Below are 22268 nucleotides of genomic sequence, written 5' to 3'. Positions count from 1 at the left end.
AAGTGGGTGCTCAACTAGCAAATATTTGTACAAATCATCATCAATAGTATTGCACAATAACATGTCATACAATTCAGAGTGTACGTTTTTAATCAAATTATTGAGCATTGCATTATTCAATGTCCTATAAGTCCCATCATCACTCAACATACTAACCATGCTGGTATCATAAGCTTCAGTATCTAAAATTACTAGCCCCTTATCTGCCTGCCTAATAATTATTTTATCATTCTCTTGTAATGTTCTGATTGAACATAGCTCATCATAGGTTAAATTAAAAAATTCTGGTTTATTCTCCACTTTATATATTTTAAACAAATCATGCTCACGGGGACATCCAGCCAAAAGGAAATCAACGGAGGACAGGTACGAATTTCAGAGAAAGGTACTGAGACCTGTTACCCTAACTTGATAGTCAATTTATCTAAACATTGTTTGTCAGAAGTTGAAAGATCATTAAGTCATGGTCTCTCCTTTATACCATCTAAATCCACAGACATTACTGACATTATACTAGATCTAAAGATGTTTATACGGAATGTTGGCTTGAAATTGTTGTTTGGCACAAATGAGATGGGAAAAAGGAATGTTTTTTTAAAACCTTCAGTTTTTGTTCCACAGGTACATCTATTTTAGAGACTTTTGAGAAAGTTTGTGAGCGTGATTTGTTTGAAATATATAAAGTGGAGAATAAACCAGAATTTTTTTAATTTAACCTATGATGAGCTTTGTTCAATCAGAACATTACAAGAGAATGATAAAATAATTATTAGGCAGGCAGATAAGGGTGGCGCGATAGTAATTTTAGATACTGAAGCTTATGATACCAGCATGGTTAGTATGTTGAGTGATGATGGGACTTATAGGACATTGAATAATGCAATGCTCAATAATTTGATTAAAAACGTACACTCTGAATTGTATGACATGTTATTGTGCAATACTATTGATGATGATTTGTACAAATATTTGCTAGTTGAGCACCCACTTGTCCCTGTAATACGGGGCCTACCGAAGATACACAAAACTAGTGTAAACCCACCTTTAAGACTGATAGTATCGGGTGGTTGATGGAACCAGCATCAATATTTATTGAGAAGCAACTTCGTCCTATTATCAATAATACAAACTCCATATTAAGAGACGCACAGGATTTTTTAGAAAGTTATGGCACACATATTATGAATAACAATGACAGAGATAATGAGTTATTAGTCACCTTGGATGTTGTTTCACTCTTTACCTCCATTCCAAATGATATAGGGATGGACTATTTGAGATTATACTTAACAAGAGAAGGAGTAGCAAAGGGAACAATTATTAAAACTCTGGCTCTACTTGAATTGGTGCTAGAGAACAATGTGTTCTCATATTGCAATACCTATTATTTACAGATGAAAGGTGTAGCGATGGGAACTCCATGCACTAATTCCTATGCCAACCTAGTGTTGGCCTATTGGGAGAGTAATTTTGTTCTATCAGATGTGACTTTCAGTAAACATATAAAGTTCTATAAACGCTTTGTAGATGATGTGTTTTTAACATAGGGAGGTACTGAAACAGAACTTAATGAATTCATTAGATATATTAATGGGACAACAGATTTTTTGAAGTTTGAACAGAAATATTCCCATGAGACAATAGAATTTTTAGATGTGAAAATAATGAAGATAGACAATGAAGTTCATACTGAAATGTACAGAAAACAATGCTGGAGGAACAATATGCTACACAGAAGCAGTATGCATCCTCAGCATTTATATAGTAATATTGTGAAAGGACAGTCTCTACGAGTGTCACGTCTTACGACAGATAGTTACAATTATAATAAGAAACAAGACATGTTGAGGAATGATTTCTTTGTAAGGGGGTATAGCAAATATGAAGCTAATGCTGTTTATGAAGTTAATGATACAGTAAGGAGAGGTAAAGGTAAACCTTATTTATTTAGGTATAGTGAGAATAAGGTGAAGAATGATAATAGAAATGTTAATGGACATAGGGTAACTATCCAATATTCAAATATGAATAATAGAATTAGAAATGTTATAGAGAAAAACTGGGGTATATTGACTACTGATGAAAGAATAACCCAAATAGTGGGTAATAAACCTAGTTTCTCATACAAAAACATGAAATCTTTAAAGAGGTTATTGTGTTATGAAAATAGGAGTGATAAAAAGGGTTTGGAGACAGACAGGGTACACTTCCATGTAGGAGTTGTAACTACTGTATATATTTATCAGGAAGTAAGTCTTTTATACATCCCGATACAGGACGTGAATATAAATTTGATTTTTATGCTGACTGTAAATCTAGGAATCTAGTGTATTTAGCTGTATGCCAAATTTGTACATGTTTTTATGTAGGCAAGACCAATAGGATCCTGAAAGAGCGTATTAGGGAACATCTGTATGCTATTAGTAAGGGAGATGAGCATAATGCTTTAGCACAACATACAATAAATAATGGGAGAGTACATAAATTTAATTTTAATGTTATTGAATTGATAATAGAGACTAATAGGCTAGGGAATATAAGGAATTTTACTGAGGAGCGTGAAAGTAGATGGATTATCAGGTTGCAGAGTTATAGGGGACATGGTTTAAATGAGAAGGTTTCTCTTAAACCATTTTTAGCAGCGCGCCCCTGTGCACACTAATTTCATTGCATCATTTTATTTTATTTTAGTACATGCACATGCTTACAGTCCCATCAGTATTTATGAAAATGTTTTTATATATACAGATAATTTATACTTATATTATTCTTTGTTAAGAATATATGAGTTTTTTATTTTATTTTTATTTTATTTATGTAATAAATATGCATTTTCTATATGTATAAAGTCAGTAATGAAATTGTTGCTTTACGTGTTCTAATGAGTTTTATCTGATGAATTGATTAATGATTTAATTAAGTTGCAGTTAATTAGATTGATTGTAGTATATAAAAGAAGTTTAGATAGCAGTATTTTTAAGTCTGAAGAAGCGTTCCTGTAACGTGAAAGCGCTTACTTTTTGTTACTGCAGTTTGTGTTTTTACATTAAATCGTTGGTTTGATTCTCATTGCTGTGGTGAACCTCGTTCTGTTTGATTTGAACCTCCAAATATGCTGTCAGCTACTGAAAAAAGGAAAGAAATACACCAAACCAACTTTCATTGCCCACATCCAGGGGGACAGGTTCAGTGTAAACACCCCCCCATCACCACCAAAAGGGCCTGTGCCCATCACAGAAGGATGCAGAGCCCCAGACGTCATGGACATGCAGGTGAAGACAGCCCTCACCAAAGCAGAGAACACAGCGTCAATGTGACTGGATGGTGTCCCAGGCTGCGTCATACACTAGGCCCATGAGGAACTGGACCCTCACTCACATTCACTGTCCAGACACAAGCGTACCACAGGCTATGTACCCAAAGAATGGAATTCACAAACAGTCATCCAGCTCCAGAAAGGGGGTGCCACAATAGAACATGGACACCATTGCCCAATATGTCTACTCAGCCTGGTCTACAGAGCTATTGAGCAAATTGTCATGGAACCCATAAACAGAGAGATTGAAGACCTCCAGACACTGGACTCTCCACAACTTCGCCTTGTGAAAGTCAGATCCTGGCTCCTAAACCTAGTTGACTCATTTCAAACAGTTACCAAGGACATAGATAGAGGTGAAAGTAGTCCACACAGTCCACCAAGACCTCACAAAGGACTTTCCACACCATTCCCCACTCTGTCATCATGGACAAGCGTACCAGCTGGAACATTAACAGCTATGTCACAGGATGGGTGGCCAGGTGGCTCACAGATCAAACACACATGTTCAGAGTTGCTGGTGCCATGTCCATCTCTAAGCCAGTCACAAATGGCATCCCACAGGTCTTGTTCCTGGGACCCCACCTGTTCAGTAGATACTGCTCAGAGGTACAGGAAAGCATGGGAGGTGTATGGCTGAACAGGTCTGCAGATGAATGGTAACTGTGGTTCATAATCGACTGCACTGCTAACACAGACATCCTCCACAAGTGTCTTACAGAGACAGATACCTGGTGTCAAATCAGTGCCCTCAAGCTGAATGCCAAAGAATGCATAGTCATCCCCTTTGGGTACAACAAAGTGCACACAAATTACCACATAGGTGGTAATCCAGTATGTACGGAGAAAGTCATTATGGCCCTGGGGACACAGGCAGATAGTACACACACCTTTGATGATGACATGGCCAAAGTGTGTAGACATTCCTTCAATGTAGCCCACCTAATGTCACCTAATGTAACCCACTTTGTATAGTCTGATGATGTCACCATCCTACAAATAACCCTGTGGAAAGGATAGCTCACAGTAATGTGTATAGCATGGTGTGTAAATGCATACCTCTGTAATGTTATGAAGTAGTTAGGTAGTGGTTTGAATCCTGCACTTGATAAGTGTGTTTGTGTGTGGTCTCCTTGGGACAGAGCAACCTTTTAGGAGGGTTGTAAAACACCTTAAAAGTGGTGAACCAATCTTTGTCAAGAATGATGATGTCACCATCCTACAAATATACCTGTGGAAAAAAGCACCCCCAGTAATGTGTATAGCGCATTGTCCTAATGCATACTTCTCTAGTATCAGGAAGTAGTTAGGTAGGGGTTTGAATCCTGCACTTGACAACTGTGTGTGTGTGATCTCCTTGGAGAGGAGCAACCTTTTTGGAGAGTAGTAAAACACCTTAAAAGTGGTATACACATCTTTGTCATGTCTGATGATGTCACCATCCTACAAACATACCTGTGGAAACAATTTCTCCCAGTAATGTGTATAGCACGTCGTGTTAATGTGTACTCCTCTAATATCATGAAATAATTAGGTAGGGGTTTGAATCCTGTACTTGACAACTGTGTGTGTTTGTGTGTGGTCTTCTTGGGAAAACGCAACCTTTTAGGGGAGTAGCAAAACACCTTAAAAGTGGCAAACTTTCCTTTGTCAAGTCTGATTATGTCACCATCCTACAAATATACCTGTGGAAAAGGTACTCCCCAGTAATGTATACAGCACGACGTGTTGATGCGTACTCCTCTAGTATCATGAATTAATTAGGTAAGGGTTTGAATCACGCACTTGGTGAGTGTGTGTGCTCTATGTGTAGGGGGTTTTGCTTTTACTACAGTAAGACATATCAGTAGGCATTGCACGTGAGGTAGCTATGAGGCAAATACATATATGTACATGTTACCCCAAGTATTGCATGTGTGGGAACCCTGCTTAATCCAAGTACACAGTTGACATCTTTTGTATTAACAAAAAACACAAACTAGTGAAAAACAACAAAGATGAGCGGACTTATAGAACTAACTCCTTTATTGGTAAGCGCTTTCATTGGCAAAAGATAAGCCAACTTCTTCAGACCATCAAAAGACATACAAAATACACTCCCATATAGAAAGGAATGCTTTTTATATGTAGTGCTAATCCAATCAAGCAATCAATTAATTAAAAAACAATCAATTATTTAAATAAAAAAAAACAAATAACCATTTGTCTGCTGAACCAATAGTTTGTTTTACATAGGTTTACCTAAATTCAGTTGGCATCTTTGCCAAACTGTGCTGCTGCTTCACAGACCTTAGGTCACATATGTATGCCTGTGACAAGGCCAGCCACTGCAGTGATGCCTGGCCTAGGTCATCCGTGTCACACACACTCATTACGGTTTCTATTGAATTGTATGTGTGAGGGTTTATGGCCGATGTATGTGTCATACCTGTTCAAATGCAGCAGAGTCTGCCAACAATGACTATGCATTACAGGTGTACAACAACCTTTGTGGACATGCATGCAGACCCCTGATTGCTTATGTGATCCACCGAAGGATTCTAAAATACCTTAGGGAATGTGATTATCAAAGGAGGGATGACGTAACACTAGGTTGCATGTACACATCGGTACCTGTTCATGATGTTGGTGGCTACTACCTATGTGGTACTGTGGGGATACTATGTTCCGTAAAGGTGGATGACTACACTTAGTTTGCCTATAGCTTTACAGCATGGGTTTGACAACAGGTATCTGTCTATATGATACCCTTGTGGAGGATGTGTGTGTCACCTGGAGAATGCAGTATAGGCCACAGTATACATTAGCACACATGAACAGACATATCCCTACTGTGATTGCTTGTACCTAAGAGAGCCATATGCTGAACAGGAGTGGTCTCAGTAATGGGTGCAGCTGAATACCACTGGTTACTGGTATAGTATAGTACCTGAATGATCCAAATGTTGCTGTGTGTCCTACATCTGTGTGTCAGTTGTCAGGACATCTGCTAACGATTGGTTATGGTCAGGCTGTTGCAGTCATGTATACTACCAGAATGCAAAACAATGTCAGATAGTAACAGTATCACCCACAGCACAGTGTCGAACCATGTCATACACACATGTGTAGTCAGGTTCCAAAATGTGTGTAGTACAATGCATACTGGCCACCAATAGAAACTATGGAGTGTTACTGTGTAATACAGAGCATGTCACCCTGCTCATGTGTCCACTATGCACGTACATGCAGACAGTGCACCTCCACCATTTCCACAACTGTACACCTGCAAATATGTGCTACACACATCCCACACATACTGTCCACTCTCTAACACATGCTGCCAATACTGCACACATCAGCCAAGTGGCACATGGGCGGACAATATACAATTGGAACTAACATGGCTGTAAACAACACTACAATGACAATCATAGCTTTAATGCATCATGCCTGCTCAGCTACACCTTCAAGCATATCATTACACTCTACTGCTGACAACATGCTAACATTGCTATACTTCTGTAAAGACACCCTATGCATCAGCACCATGGTAGCCTGTTCCTGCATTGATGTTACAGATGACAGGAGGTGGCACAGGTTTCATCATATGCACAGGGTGTGTTGGTCTGCCAGAGGCCTACAGTGAGCCATCCAATCGACATGTGTGTGTGTGTGTGTGTGTGTGTGTGTGTGTGTGTGTGTGTGTGTGTGAGGGGCAAGAATAATGGTATGGGCCAATGTTGATGTAATGTGTGTGGGTATGTGTTAGCCCTAGGTGTCTGGATTATGTGTGTGTGTCTGCATGCACACAGTTCCACCATGTGGCTGCCACATACGGGTACTTGTGGGACAGCCACACACTGTACCTGCGAGGCTTCACAGATCACCGTCTCTGGCCACGGATATGGTACCTGTACCTGGCAGGGGTGCTACTGACACTATCAGGTACCAAGCCAGACTGGGTACTATCCCCAGAGGTAGATGGATGTACACTGGACCCAGGTCCCTGCTGGGACTGTCCAGAGCCACGTGCACATGTTCTTCTAGGACGTTCTATGGACAGCCCACCCCCAACATTGCTGGGGCTGGTACTGGCACTACAGGAGTGGCTGTTGCTTGAGGGACGTCCACGGTGACTGCCAGCTGCTGATGTTGCTGGCATACGTCCACGTCGACGACTCAACCATCCCGCACTGTCCTGACACATGGACATGACATTGCAGAGGACATCTAGTGTCTCTCCCCAACGTCTATCGGTGACCACAGTGTAATTGCAGATGGCACCAGCTAGGTCATGGATGCTGTCTATTACGGCAGTGTTATGTGACCTCTGTGCCCTCAGTCCCTGTCTGGTGTACAGTTCCATACCTGCCTGTGCCTCCATGACAACCTGGAACATGCGTGAGGTACTGAGACCTGTGGCATGTCTACCAGTGGCATGATGGGCAGCAGTGCTCCGACGAGAACCCCTGGAAATCAGCCTATGTGGTACCCTTCCAGACATCTGGGTATGACTGCTGTGTCGGGATGCATGTGCCATGGCTTCCACACTGTCCTGGCCAATGCCGGCTGTATGCTGTCCCTCTGCTAAAGGCATTGGTGACGGATGTATTGGCAGTATGACTGTGTGCATGGATGGGGTGGACACTTGTGTAGTGTCGATTGGTGGCCCAACTATAGACCCTGGCAAACATGCCTGTGCCTCAACACACCTATCATCATTGCCACTATTATGCTCAGTGACATCAGTTTCCCTGCTGCATTGAACCAGCCCAGTATCAGCACCTGTGAGAGGGAGACAGGAAACACACTTTACGACCTGTACATGATGTCAGCACACATGCACACACGCACACACGCACACATGAACACATGCACACATGAGCACATGCACACATGCACACATGCACACATGCAGACATGAACACATGCACACATGCACACAAATACACTCCTCACTAGTACAGACACACACACACACACACACACACACACACACACACACACACACACACACACACCACCAGCAATCCTGAACATACTCAATAGCGTGTGATGTTGGGGTACAGTATCACAAGCCAAATATTTATATCAAACGTGACAGCATGCAGGACGTGTGTTGCCCAGCAGCATGCAGTGTGAGTGTAGACAGCCATTGCTAATAACAGTATACATGGCCTTGATGCATGTGTGTTTTGTTCAGTGAATGGCCTCACCCTGGAACGCAATGTGTACATGGACACAACATTGCTGTGCAGGTATTAAAAGCCCTGCAATGTCCTGTGCACCATCAGTCACAGGTATACATACCATGGCTGTATCAGTGTGTCACATAGATATCCATTTCTGATTAGAGCATCTGTGTCTTTAGCAGATGATTGTGTACACAGGTGTAGCACATGCATGCTATGTATACACACAGGATGAGTGGTGCATGTATACCTGATGGAATACCATTGCTCAACATAGCCATTGTACAGTGGTTATGGTGAGTGTAGGACATATTGTGGACATGCCAGTGCCAGCCATGACATGGCATGCTACCGCACAACTGCAACATGAAATATCACACATACATAATGTGTGTCATGTGACCTATACACTTTCTACAAATGGGGATTGCTATGCATATTGCGTATAGGTGCATATGTCTGCACACACACACACAACATTAAGGTGCATAGCAATTCATGATATGTGTATTACTGTGGCCACTGTAACTGGATGGGGTGTAGTACCATGAGCCATCATCATGCAGCATCATGTGGTCACTCAAGGCTACTCGTGTGCCAGACCGGCACATAGCATGCTGTACCTGAACTGCAGTACCATGGCTACATTCACCATTTCATGGCCAGTGGTTACATGGGTTTGTGAGGTGCCCAATAGGGGGCATTGCCTAACATGAATGTGTTATGTGTTGAAGAGTGTTGCACAGCCATATGTGAGGCATCTACCCCTCAGGTATATTACGTGTGCTGTGTGGATAAGGATTGGGATACTGTAGTGTGACCTTACAGCGGGTGTCTGAATATGCCATGTGTAGCATGTTAACGTGTACTGCGCATGTCAAAGGTGTGTATGTTGTGTGCATGTGTATCGACTCTGCCTATCTGATGTCCACTACAGTGTTGCCACAATTGTGTGGGATGCTCTGTGTATTGTATGTGTTTTAGGCAGCTACCCACATTACTAGGATGTGCATAGTCTCACAGCAAACATGCACAGCATGCAGTATGCGTAGGTGAGTTACGTGTACATAGCCTACACCTCACCTATGATATGCACATTTAATTAGCAATATTAAAGGTATAACACACTCACCAGCATGGCTCTGCTGCCTTGCTGTCACACCAGAGGGACCTACAAGGACATCAGGCACTTTGTCAGTGGCAACAACTGTGGCATTGCTACTGTGTGTTTGCAATCTTACAGTAGTACAATGGTGGACAGTCACAGGCCTACAGATTATGTTCCTAATTATTAGTATTGCACAGCACTAGGCACCACATTGCCTAACTACACAGTACACATCTCACATAAGCATGCTCTACCAATAGAGGTAACAGTATTCTACAGCTATGCCATGTTACCTGCACACTCCATGTCAACTTGCTGGGTGGCTCCGGCCTCCATGATGATACATGTCAATTGTTGTGGTTGTTGTTGGCTAGGAGCCACCTGGCTCAGGAGCAGCTTCTCCACTCTGGTGAGGGGGGGATGGATGGCTACCCCCCCACCTGTGGCAAGCTGTTGTCTGCGGATATCAGACGCACGCTGCCGGACATGTCTAATTAAATCACTGCAGTGATGACGTACCTGCTCATATTTCCAGTTATGCATGCCTATGTCATTTGCCCTACAGACAAGGTCTTGCCACAGTGCAGCCCGCTCATGCTGGTCCTGGCTAGTTTTGGAGAACAGCAGTGCATAGTGATGCACCAGGCTCACTGTGATCACTTCCTCCTCGGCCGTGCTATATGCCGAGTTACGGCGGTGGGACATTACCCTGGAAGACAATTAAACAATATGTGTGATAAAGTCATGTGGCACACGTAACATTCTAAAGTACAGATATAAATTAACTGCCATATATAGCAACCTATTGGCTGTCAGAAGATACACCCTTTCAATACCACATATCAGTTCTCAACACACAGATACCTGACAGTGCCTGGCACACTCTATATATCAAACCATGTTTTGCACAGCAACTAATTTATAACAGTATGTAAGACTATACAACAGTACATGGCACACTGTATGTGACACAATGCACCACCTAGCCACAGGAGGTATATATCATGCTAATGCATCATGAAATATGTAATCCATTGCAATTAATGTAAAGTCCACTGACAGTATTACCAGTATACCACACTAGTCGTTGATGGCGGACCCCTGCCTTACATAAGTGCACATTCGTTGATATAGGTGGCATACTGCTGTACTAGACTATCCATGTTGCTAGATACGCAGTTATATCCTGTAACACACATATGACCGAGGACATGGTACAGGCATACCCACACACACAGCAGACATACATAACAGACATAGAGGTATGGCAACCCAGGTGACCTTTACCTGTGTACCTTACAGTACTGTGTGTCAGTAGTTACCAGACCTTATGCCTGAGGTATGTAATCTGTGAGGACTACAGGGAACACACAGAACAGTAGTTCCAATAAATGTACACGTACACCATACTGTGCTGTTTAGGCATACAGCTTCAGGTAGTACTACAGTTCATACAGGAGTTGGATTCACCAGCAGTAACACACAATAAGCATACATGTACTGCTTTATCCTACAATGGGACATCCCAGTCGTCAACAAGGGACTACGTCAGACCATATGGCATACTGCTTTTTCTGCCTACTAATTGCATACACATCTTTTGTTGGTGTCACAGCTAGGACACATAATACCATGACTGAAACAGTTTGCCACTAAGCTATCACACATATACCGAACTCTGACAAATTCACTAACACATTCACCATCACACTCAGTCAGCCTCACATATCGATTATTGCAACAAGTACATGTGGGTGTGGAGCACTTCATAGGTAGGTAAGAGGCTATTGGCCCTAGGGCCTCTGACACACAGGTATTTAAATTACACGTGGCCCAGTCAAGCAGAGACACTGAGGTGATTGCCTGGGTGTATTCACTATCTCCCATACAATCTCCAGGATTATTTATGATGACTGCTAATTAGGAGTTTTGTTTGCTATAGATAGTTGGTTAGTTCCAGAGTATGGGATATCTCTGAGATAGGAATCTATCCCTCCAGCATGTGCTGTTTATTGTAGTCAAAGGGTTTAGGTCCCTAGAGCATGTAGCTCGTACAGATTGTGATCTGTTTACGTGGAGCATGTCCAACAGATCTGGGTTTGACATAGCTTAGCATGTCAGGCAGAGGTCACCTCTGGGTAGGCGGTATGGAACACTGTCTAGTTGTGGGTTTGTGGGACGGTCTGCATAGGGCATCTGTTTGACGCTGGCATCACTCTTTGTAAGGTCTGTCTGTGTCTTTTCCACTTGCTGTAGATGTCTTGTGAGGTTCATACCACATGGGGCATTGTACTCTATACTGGGTTTTATGTGTGTGGAGTAGAGGGGAACACTGACCTATTTTTCCATGGATGACACACCTTTTGTGATGACGTGTGCCACGTAGATGGATTACATGACTAGTGTGGCACTGTGACTATTGAAGGGGAGACTACTGTCCACCTGTGTCCCATGGTCTCTTATCACACCTTCGATGTTAAGTAGACTACCACCTATGTGGTAGTTCATGGGTACTGCGTCTTTGCAAGGAGGGATGCCAATACAGTGTCAACATTGAGCTTGAGTCCATGGCTTTGTCACCAGGCATCTGTTGCAGTAATTATGACCCTCTCTCTCTCTCTCTATATATATATATATATATATATGTATATATATATATATATATATATATATATATATATATATATACACACACACAAACACATACATATGAACATCCATTGCTGTACATATAGATATGCATATAGGCACTTATACAGTCCATCTGTCATGGTGGGTATATCAAGTATGGGAAGGTTGTGACATATACAGTTATGCATTAACATTGCACAGTGTTGTGCAGAATGCGTTGAAGGTGTTCTCAGCCCATGTAGCTGTAGCAGGCCTCACTGGCTGCAACACTGCAAACCTGATGAACCATACCCACAGCGTTTCACCACCACATATCATATACCAGCACTGTATGATGTCTGGTCTGCCACACACTACAACCTACATACAAATATGCACATAACAACCTTCAACAACATATATATGTCCACCTTTCACAAACAGTTGCTGTATGTCCCTTTCTCAATGCACATGTACAGATGCTAATATATCTGACATGGGCAGTTCCCTCCATATGTGTGTGCCATACACACACAAGGACCACAATGTTGTAAGTACATGTACCTCACGGCTGACCTGGTGGGCCTTGCTACAACATGAACAGGTGTCACATGTGAGCACACAGTAATATTAGAGGGTGTATACATAGCTGCTAATGCTGAATTAGCATACCAGCCTGGTACAGCTGTTGCCAATGCTAAGCTACACATTAATATGACTATCATGCATTTGTTACTCTGTCACATCCATGTTTGCATAACCGTATGGGCTACTAGCCCAAGCAGACATTGTACACACTACTGTACAGAACACAGATAACATGGATCAGATGTTTGACATTTAATGCTGAACTACATATGTCACCATCACATCCCACTGCACACAGCAACACACTCATTTCCCCATTCCAGTGGTTATGCAGGGCATCTGTGCATCCATACATACTGCTGCCACATATGGATGATTCAAACTATATAGAGTACCCTTCATAAACATCTACTACATTCCAGTAAATACATAGCTATTACATACCTTTCCTTTGTATATGTTCGTATATGTTGCTGTATATCCTGGTATACTTCTTTTAGCAATATACGTTTTGCTGTCAATATCTCTTTTACTGTTCAAGATGTTTTTTTTTAGATTTATATTTCAGAATATATTGATTTTCAATTTTTTTTTCAATATATTTTTTGTTCAGTTTTTTTTTATATATTTATCTTTCAATTTATTTTTCAATATATTTTATTTCAATGATATTTTTCAATATATTTTCTTTTCAATATATTTTTTCAATATAATTTCTTTTGTCAGTATACTTTTTTTTTCAATATATTCTTTTTGTTATATTTCTTTACTTTACCTCACTTTTTCTTTTTTTTTTTCTCTTGCTCTCTCTCTCTCTCCCTCCGTACCTGCAATGAAATGATTGCATGTGTGGACAGCAAGTACAGACTGCTTTTATAGGTATCTGCACATGTGCATGTGATGGCCTCTGTACCACTTGGTGGCCACCATTTGGAAATTGCATGCAGCCTGCTGTGTGGTACTTGCAGTACTCACTGTCATAGCAACCCAGTGCTATAAATTGCTAGGTCAGGTTGGCGTAGCCCTTTCAGAATTCCAGAGTGGGGACCATGCTTGTTTGCTGTGGACACCGTTGTGTAACTCAGAAGGTTGGTATACTTCTTCTAACTGTTGCTAAGGGTGTAGCCAGTTATTTGTATGTTGTACTCAGACCTGAATGTTGCCTCTTCCAGTACACAGTTGACAGTGTAGAATTGTACACAACCCTAGAAATGCTAACACAAGATACATGGGAGTATGGTGTTTCTTTACAGCATCCACTATTAGCTGCCATACATATGTAGTTATTGAGATGTTTTCATTTGGTGCATGAACTGTTTGGGAACAGCTATACTGTGGATATTAATGTACTCACTTCGGCACTGTTTGTGCTTTATATTTTGTTGACATTATCACAGGATGCTCATGAAACTGGACAATTCCAGTACTGAGTATGCCTACATACATCCTTGCTGTACCTTGAACACACTAGTATTTTATACGTTTGGGTGGGGATTGTCCTGCTATGATACTGTTTGGGGGTTGTGAAGTGCTGCTGTAACAGTATTTACTGCTAGAATGTCTGGTTCTGTTATCACAGTCATGTAATACAATTCCACAACAACTGCTGGTAAAGTTCCACAGAACAGGTTTTGTGTTATGGCATTCCTATCTTTCCTTTACATTCACACATTCTGATGCATGATATATATATTTCAGCAACATCCTGCTGTATATCTACTGTGGCCTAGTGGTACTTCATGCATTCTAGTGTGTCCAGGGTTCGAGACTGACAGTGGTGTTTTATTTTGCTGCTGAGCAGAACAAGGCCCTTTATATGCAGGGTGACTAAGCCACTTTTAAGCAGTTGTAAGCAAGTTTGCGTGGGTTTGCGTGATGCTTAGCAATACTTTGCTAAGCGCACACATGCGCACACTCGCTCAGACCCACTTACTGCTGCTTAAAAGTGTTTACTCCCGCTAACCCCCGTGCTCATTTCTTTGAAAGAAAAGAAAATGGGGAGATAGGAAAGTGGTGAAAAAGGGGCACAAAGAGGGAAAGACAGTAGGAAAACAGCTCGGGATGTGCAGGACATGTGTAGGGAAGGTCCATAGCTGCCCATTTCTTTAACAGCAACAGCTGTGCATATACTAGTAATTTGGAGGGAATTTTGAAACCTTCCACCCCTGAGAGAGGGGTGAGGACAACAAAGTATGTTGTACTGCCAATTGAATTTCAGTTTCTGTGTCCTGCGGACATCTGTGCAAAATGGGCAGCTATGTATGGGGCGTAATTTTTTTTGCAGGAGTAGATTGCCCATTTTTTTTTTTTCAGGTGAGAGTGGAATGTGGGATAGGGGAAGTAGGTATGTTTTGGGAGGTAGGTTGGGGAGGTAAACAGACAAGACAAACAAGATGCATATAGGGGCAGAATATGACACATGGGGTGGGTGAACACAATTGACGAGGAAGGATGTTTGGAAATCGCAAGCTCATGAGCCCACAGATAGTAACAGTGGAACTGAGATCACCACCCATGGGCAGTCACCACTGCATCTTCACAGCCCGGAGGGTGGCTGTGCTGGGGGCTGCATAGGAGGGGCAGGCTCACCCATGAGTCGCGCCACTCTTGCCTCGAGCTGGCATAGGGGATCAGCGACTGAATGCTGGATCTCCCTACGCACCACTGCCCGGACCGTTTGGAGGGTGACAGGTGGCCCTCCTCTGGCCACGCTTACATGGGAGGGATGAGCCCCATCCCCTGCAGAGCTTCCACCTGAAGGTGGCACAGGGCCAATGGAGGAGGAGGTCCAGGGCTGGGCACCAGACCTGCTGGTGCCAGGTGCCATAGCCAGCTGAGGTGGGACAGGTGGGTCTGCTGGGACCGGTCTTCCCATACATTCTGTGTTTAGGTGAATTTAATGACAATATAGCCAACAGCATTCCAAATTAGTTGTAACAGCATGCAGTACTATTCCCATTAACCCAACACACCAGAGTTCCAACAGTTGAACAGCAAGCATAACACATGCATATATTTTATGACAATGGACATTCCAACAGCATGCAGGAATGAATGGTTGCAACAGGCCACCAAGATTGTGGTGTTTGAACAGGGCACATGCATCAAAGTTATGCAGATATTCATAAACCAATAGGACATATGTCCCAACAAATGTTTTGAGATTACACATACCCACTGAGGTGTGGAATTGCATTGTTTATGCAGATATAGTAGGGTGTAAAAAGATACCTCCATTAACAACTTATATGAACTTATAGTTTACACTACATTTCCTATTGACTGCAGGTATATATCCCCTACATGTAGTATTACACTAGGCAATGTCCATTATGTTGTGGGATGTATTTTGCTAGTTCCTTATGTACCTGAACTGGATCTGTTATACAAACTGTCCAGGATGCAAATGTTACTGCTATGTATTTACATATTTAATTTATATTCCTATGTCTACATATCTGGATGTGTTCAGGTGACATTATTAGTTATATTTTAACAGCCCCCTACATTTCTAGCGGCACACTGACATTTCCGGTGCACACAATTACAAGCTACCCATGTGCCAGATTTACCTATACATGCCAGCCTTGAAACTACAGTTGAGGACTGTATATATGCTTAAGAGATACTGGCACTCCCTTCGTACTCTTTCTATGGGCCTACCCAAGTGTGGGTTGACAGCGCTTAATACAACACTACTATTTCTATACTGCAAGAGTATATCAACATTTCAAAGAAAGTGACACGGACACACTACAGGAGTTATACCTTTATTAATTACATTACACACTTTTCTAGTGGCTCTCTCATTTATTTGTTATTACAGTGCATGCAGACATCTTATTCAGGATGCATTATACCTTCATTTATGGTTTACAACACTCTTTTTCAGGCTCTCTCACTTATTCTATATAACAATACATGCAGAGAAATAATTCAAGACTTATTATACCTTTATCAATGGTTTACAACACTCTTTTTCAGGCTCTCTCACTTATTCTATATAACAATACATGCAGAGAAATAATTCAGGACTTATTATACCTTTATTAATGAGTTACAACATTTCAGACTCTCTCACTTATTTTACATAACAGTTCATGCAGAAAGTTATTCAAGCCTTATTATACCTTTATTATTGGGCTGAGACACTTTTAGCCAGGCTCTCTCACTTATTTTATATAACAGTACATGCAGAAAGATTACTAACCTGCCTGGTGGCACAGCCTTAGCAGCCTATCTGCATAGGCTTGCTGATTCCCAGCATGGACACCTGCAGCTGTGAAGTAAATGAAGTGATATTGAGACATATACCTATCCATACTATCGACTACACTAGCAATCTTTACATACTTCAGTCCATGGCTAACTACTCAGTAGTGGGGCATTTTGCATCCCATGGGTCTCCTGTGTCCATTGGTTCAGTAGGTCCTGCTTGCGTCTCTTCAGGTCTGCATGGTGATGTCTAACCTGCTCACCAGTCCGAGGGACTCCTGTGGCACTGGTGAGTTCATGTGCGAGACGGTTCCAGGCCTCCGCTTTGCATTCCATGTCCTGGAACTGGCCCTGCAGGAGTCTAGCATTATGACAATGGACGAGGAGCCAAACCATCAGTTTTGACTCCTCAATGCCCCACCGTTGCGCTCAGAAGTGAGAGCCCTCTCCAACACCAGCCATTGCTGCCTGCAGATGGGAGCTGCAACCAGTTATGGCGAGTATTCCCACCTATGGAGCTTAAATATGCATCATTTCCCGCACTTATTTGTTATTGGCCGGATTTGAAAGTTCTCAACTGAGTGCACACCTGCCTAGCACTGGGTAAACTTTGAGTCATATGTATATGTGTGTTGACAGTCTATGAACATCAAATGCTGTCATGGCTTAGTGGATTAGTACTGTGATTATGGTGCACACTATCCCGGGTTCGAGACCTGTCATTGCTTTTTTATTTTACTACCGGCCTGACCGGTAGGGGTTGTGGCTGGGTTTAGCTGACTTTGCTCAACTTTGCCCAAAGTTGCTCTGTGTTTACCGACGTTGCCCAATGTTGCCCGATGTTGCGCTAGTTAGCGTGGCACGCATCTTCGAACAAACATTTTTGGTTTGCGCTAGTTGGCGCAATGCACAGCTCTGCACAAAGCTATTGCGCTAGTTAAACCAGTGCTTAGCTATGGGCAATTATTCTTAACTGTGCTTACTATTGGTAAACGCTTTAACCATGCTTCACATTGCTTAACATAGGTTACTTATGCATTCATTAGTATGCATGACCTTTTTACTTTCTTATATGTATTTTAAATATCGGTCACTACTACATAGGCCATTTTAATGCATTTTAATAAAATTTAAAAGCTAAATGTCAGGAATTATTTTGATGCATGGATTTCCAGCATAAAATGGAAAGGGGAGTGGTGGGACTCGAACTGGGAATGCCTCCTCTTTGTGCCAAGGCTCTAGAACTACGCTATTGCTATTTGGCTTAATTTGCATATAAGTGGTTTATTATCCTCTTCGATGTCTAAACTGCTAACTGCAGCTAAGCAATGGGCACACCCGTGCAGACACACGCAAATATGGGCAGCAATATGGTGAATAATAAAAAAAATTGTTTTACATTTTATTTCATTTGTACAGGGCTTTTTCATGTGGGGGAGTGTGGTGTTGGGGGTATACACATTTGAGCAGACTCGCTCATATCTGCTGACATTTGCAGGGTTAGACACTTGCAGGGGCATGGATATTTGGACTGCTCAGCAGTCTGACACGCCCCCTGCACTCCTACATGCTCTGTGTTAGCCAGGGAGTTGAGTCAGCACGCCCTCATGCATATGCATGATGAGCTGATGTCATACTCTTAGACGGCCATCTCCGAGTAGGGCTTCGTTCATCCTACATGGAGGATTACTGAATCCCTCCCCCAATATTTTTTAAAAGGATTGCACTATTTTATACTTGCTACTTGTGGTATTTGAACCTACAATGTCTGACCACAGTCTTACACTTGATTTCTAAAGTTGGTTTGTGCTACAGACTGAAGCATGCATACTTGCTTTTACAGTTAGGATATGCATAATTACTTTACTGCAACTGTATAGAAAAGAAAAAAAAACTTTTTTTAATTTAAAATCTACAATAGTACTTCTCTTGTGCTACATATATACCTCTTGTTCTCTCAGTCTCTCTAAATGCTCAGCATGGGCTTCCCTGTTATCAGTGATTTCTGCATTAGCTGTGTAAAGAAAAGAAGAGAGCAGAAGAACATTATGCATACCAGTCTTGCCTATATTTAGCTTTCTATTATACATTTTCTTTATTAGTGTACTTATACATCTGTGAAATGCCGCTAGTTCTGAACTCATCCAACCACTGGTTGAGTGTATCCTTCTTGCACCTTTTTAGGTCATCAAAGTGGTGCCTACACTGTTTTCCAGTGTGTGGAATACCAGTCATGTCGGATACAGCCTTGGCCAGACTATTACAAGCCTCAGACTTATACTGGGAGACAGTATAGTCCCCCTTAAAAAGCCTTTGCCTTTGGTGCTTTACAAGGAATGTAGTAAAGATTCTGGACTCCTAAGCACCTCACCTATGCACCCTAAACTAAGCAACTTACCTTCTAACACCAGACATGTCTAACCAGAACACACAACAATAACTAATAATGATTTCATACTAATGTGTGTTACAAGTTTACTGGTAGTGCACAAACCCAAGCAAAGATGCCAACTGCACAACTGCATTTTCCCGATGTTCAGTGGAGAGCAACAGTGCTAAACAGAGACAAAAGCAGTTTTGGAAATTGGAAGGTTAATCTCACACCTGACATTAGTTTGAGGGTTGCCTACTGCTGGAACTGTTAGGTGATTTAACTTTGGAGACATACTACAGGCATAAATTTTATGACTTGACACATTTTTGGGTGCTTTGCATAGATAATATAAACTTCTATAATGTGGATTTTAAACCTATGCATAAGAGACACATTTTCTTCTACTGTGGTGATTTTTCATCCTTGCCACAGAAGAAGTGCTTCTCAGACATACTCATTATTTACATATGAATGCAAATGACAGACTGAGGGGTTACCCATGTATATGTGTGACCTGATAAGGTCTTGAATTATACATCTTGGTGTTTATGACTATTATTGAAGGCTGCAGACCATCCAAGGTTAGAGAACACAATTATGATTACAGAAGCATATCAATCAGCATACCCTCAGTCATGCATCTGAACCTTTAAAACACAGTAAGGATGTCTTATCCCTGACACATATAATTCATATGAGCTGCACTGCTATGAATGGCTACTGTTATTTATAATTATGTTTACATTGTTATAAGTAATATTTAATATAATGTGAAATGGAACAACATTAAAAGTTTCTGGAATTTCCTGTATTAGAACCCAGGACCATGTGCATAGCAGCCCTATACTTACAGATGGTGCTAAAGGAGTATTTAAATAACACTTAGATATTTTCCTGTTCATTAGCATAAACTGAACTGTAACTACAGTACAAATGTGTTACACGAGTATTTAAAATAACATTTGGCTATTTTCCTGTTAATTAGTATTAAATGAAATGTAACAATAGTAACAATATGTTAAACGTCCTGTATTAGAACCCAGGACCATATGTATTACTGCCCTACACTTACACCTGTTGCCACAGGAATAGTTAAAAAACAGTTGGATATTTCCCTATGCATTACTCATTTCTGTGTCTTAATCACTGCACAACCCCACTTAGCATGATTGTGCAATCCTTTTTGAAATTTAGAATGTCTGTGTCCTGTCTGCAGGTGTTCTGTCTGCTTTCTGTGTGGGCCATTAGTTTAGGTTTACATGATGGTAAGCCTTGTGCAAACGAGATAAGCAAGGCTAAATTTCTTTTAGCCTTGTGATCAGTGTTTATTAGGTGTCATCCTTAAAAGACAAAGGTTGGACTTGAACCCTAATGTAAACATGGTATATGCTGTGTGGATCAATGTGTTTGGCAGATATGCTACACACACCGGTAATTCACAGGTGTAGTTGAGGTACTGATTATCACTGAAGTACATTATATGGCATTTACTGTGTTTAACTGTTTCCCACATTTGCACTAAGCCATGCACCACAAAAATACTGGCATGAAAAAATGAAAGAAAGAAATTTATAAAATAAACAACACTACAAAATATATGTTAGTACACATGAAAGATTTTTACACTAGTCTGGATTTGAACTCTCACACCAATGAACCTTCAAAACACAGGGGAGGGGAGTCTTATCCCTCTTTGCCATAGAAACAACGTTGCAGCAGAGAATAAAAATCGTTGTGCATACAAGCAAGACCAACATCATCCACAATGTTGACAAACATATGGCACTTGTACACATCTGATTTGTTTGTACATGTATTAATTTCAGATGTAGTGCAATGAGTGATAACACAACCATTTCTGACTATTGTTTGGAGAAATACAGCTCTGTCTTATTTCTGTATGATGGTCAGTCTTCTCTTATCTGAGCAGTAATCTGAGACATGCGGTCTGTAAGGCATTTTGTGACATTGTCCATAAATGCAAAAGAATATTAAATGGCAGTAATATACAGTTTTCATCCAATGCAGGGGAGTTTAGATGTTACTGAACAGAAACTGTGAAATGTGTTCTGCTTACTTATTTTTAAAACATTGATACAGTTACTTCTATTTGTAAGAATAACCTTACACACCCACTGGAAGTAAGGGAGCCTGAACTACCGTTGTGTTTTCCTTCTCCCTACCAGTAATCATTCACAGTTGCAATCCATTAGCAACAAACACTGAGGAAGTGCCTGCACTATGTTTATATCGGATACACAGAACCAGGTATTTGAGATTCAGCAATTCTAATGACTTCATGCCTCATTTGCATCTTCACTGTGATCACAATCTGGAATCTATACTATAATAAGGTAACTGTGTAGCTAAGGGACCTAAAGTTGATGAGACTTGTTTATGTGGATAACACAATTGAAGATAGCTATTACTTTGGATTTATCTGCACAGAAGACTACTTATCTTGATAAGGTTTGATTGCATTTTTTCAGTTTGAAACTGGATATGCTCAGATGTCAGTTAGAGAAAACATTTTTATATATGCATTAACAAATTCTACTTTTATTTGTATGCTATTCTGAGCTATTCTGGATGGCACAGTAAACTAAATGCAAAAGAGAAAAAATGGATTGTGAAATTAGGTGGACTGTTCCAGCCTGGTCTTAATGAATATTTATGATCTGGAACATTCATGAATATTCATGGCCTCACCAATGAAACTCGATGATTAATTATCTGTAAGAACTTCAAGATGATTCTGCAAAGTAACACTGATGAAGGCTAGGTCAATGCCATAGTCAAAACCGGTCTGTTTATTCTTGTTGTTTTTTTATTTTTACTAACTAATTAAATTAGTTACACAGCTCACAGTTGCTGGCTTTTGGT

The sequence above is a fragment of the Protopterus annectens genome, chromosome 5.part0 (assembly GCF_019279795.1).
Source record: "Protopterus annectens isolate FY-2018-M chromosome 5.part0, PAN1.0, whole genome shotgun sequence".
NCBI classification, from domain to species: domain Eukaryota; kingdom Metazoa; phylum Chordata; order Ceratodontiformes; family Protopteridae; genus Protopterus; species Protopterus annectens.
The sequence above is the reverse complement of the archived record's forward strand: the minus strand, read 5'-3'. Positions refer to the sequence as shown.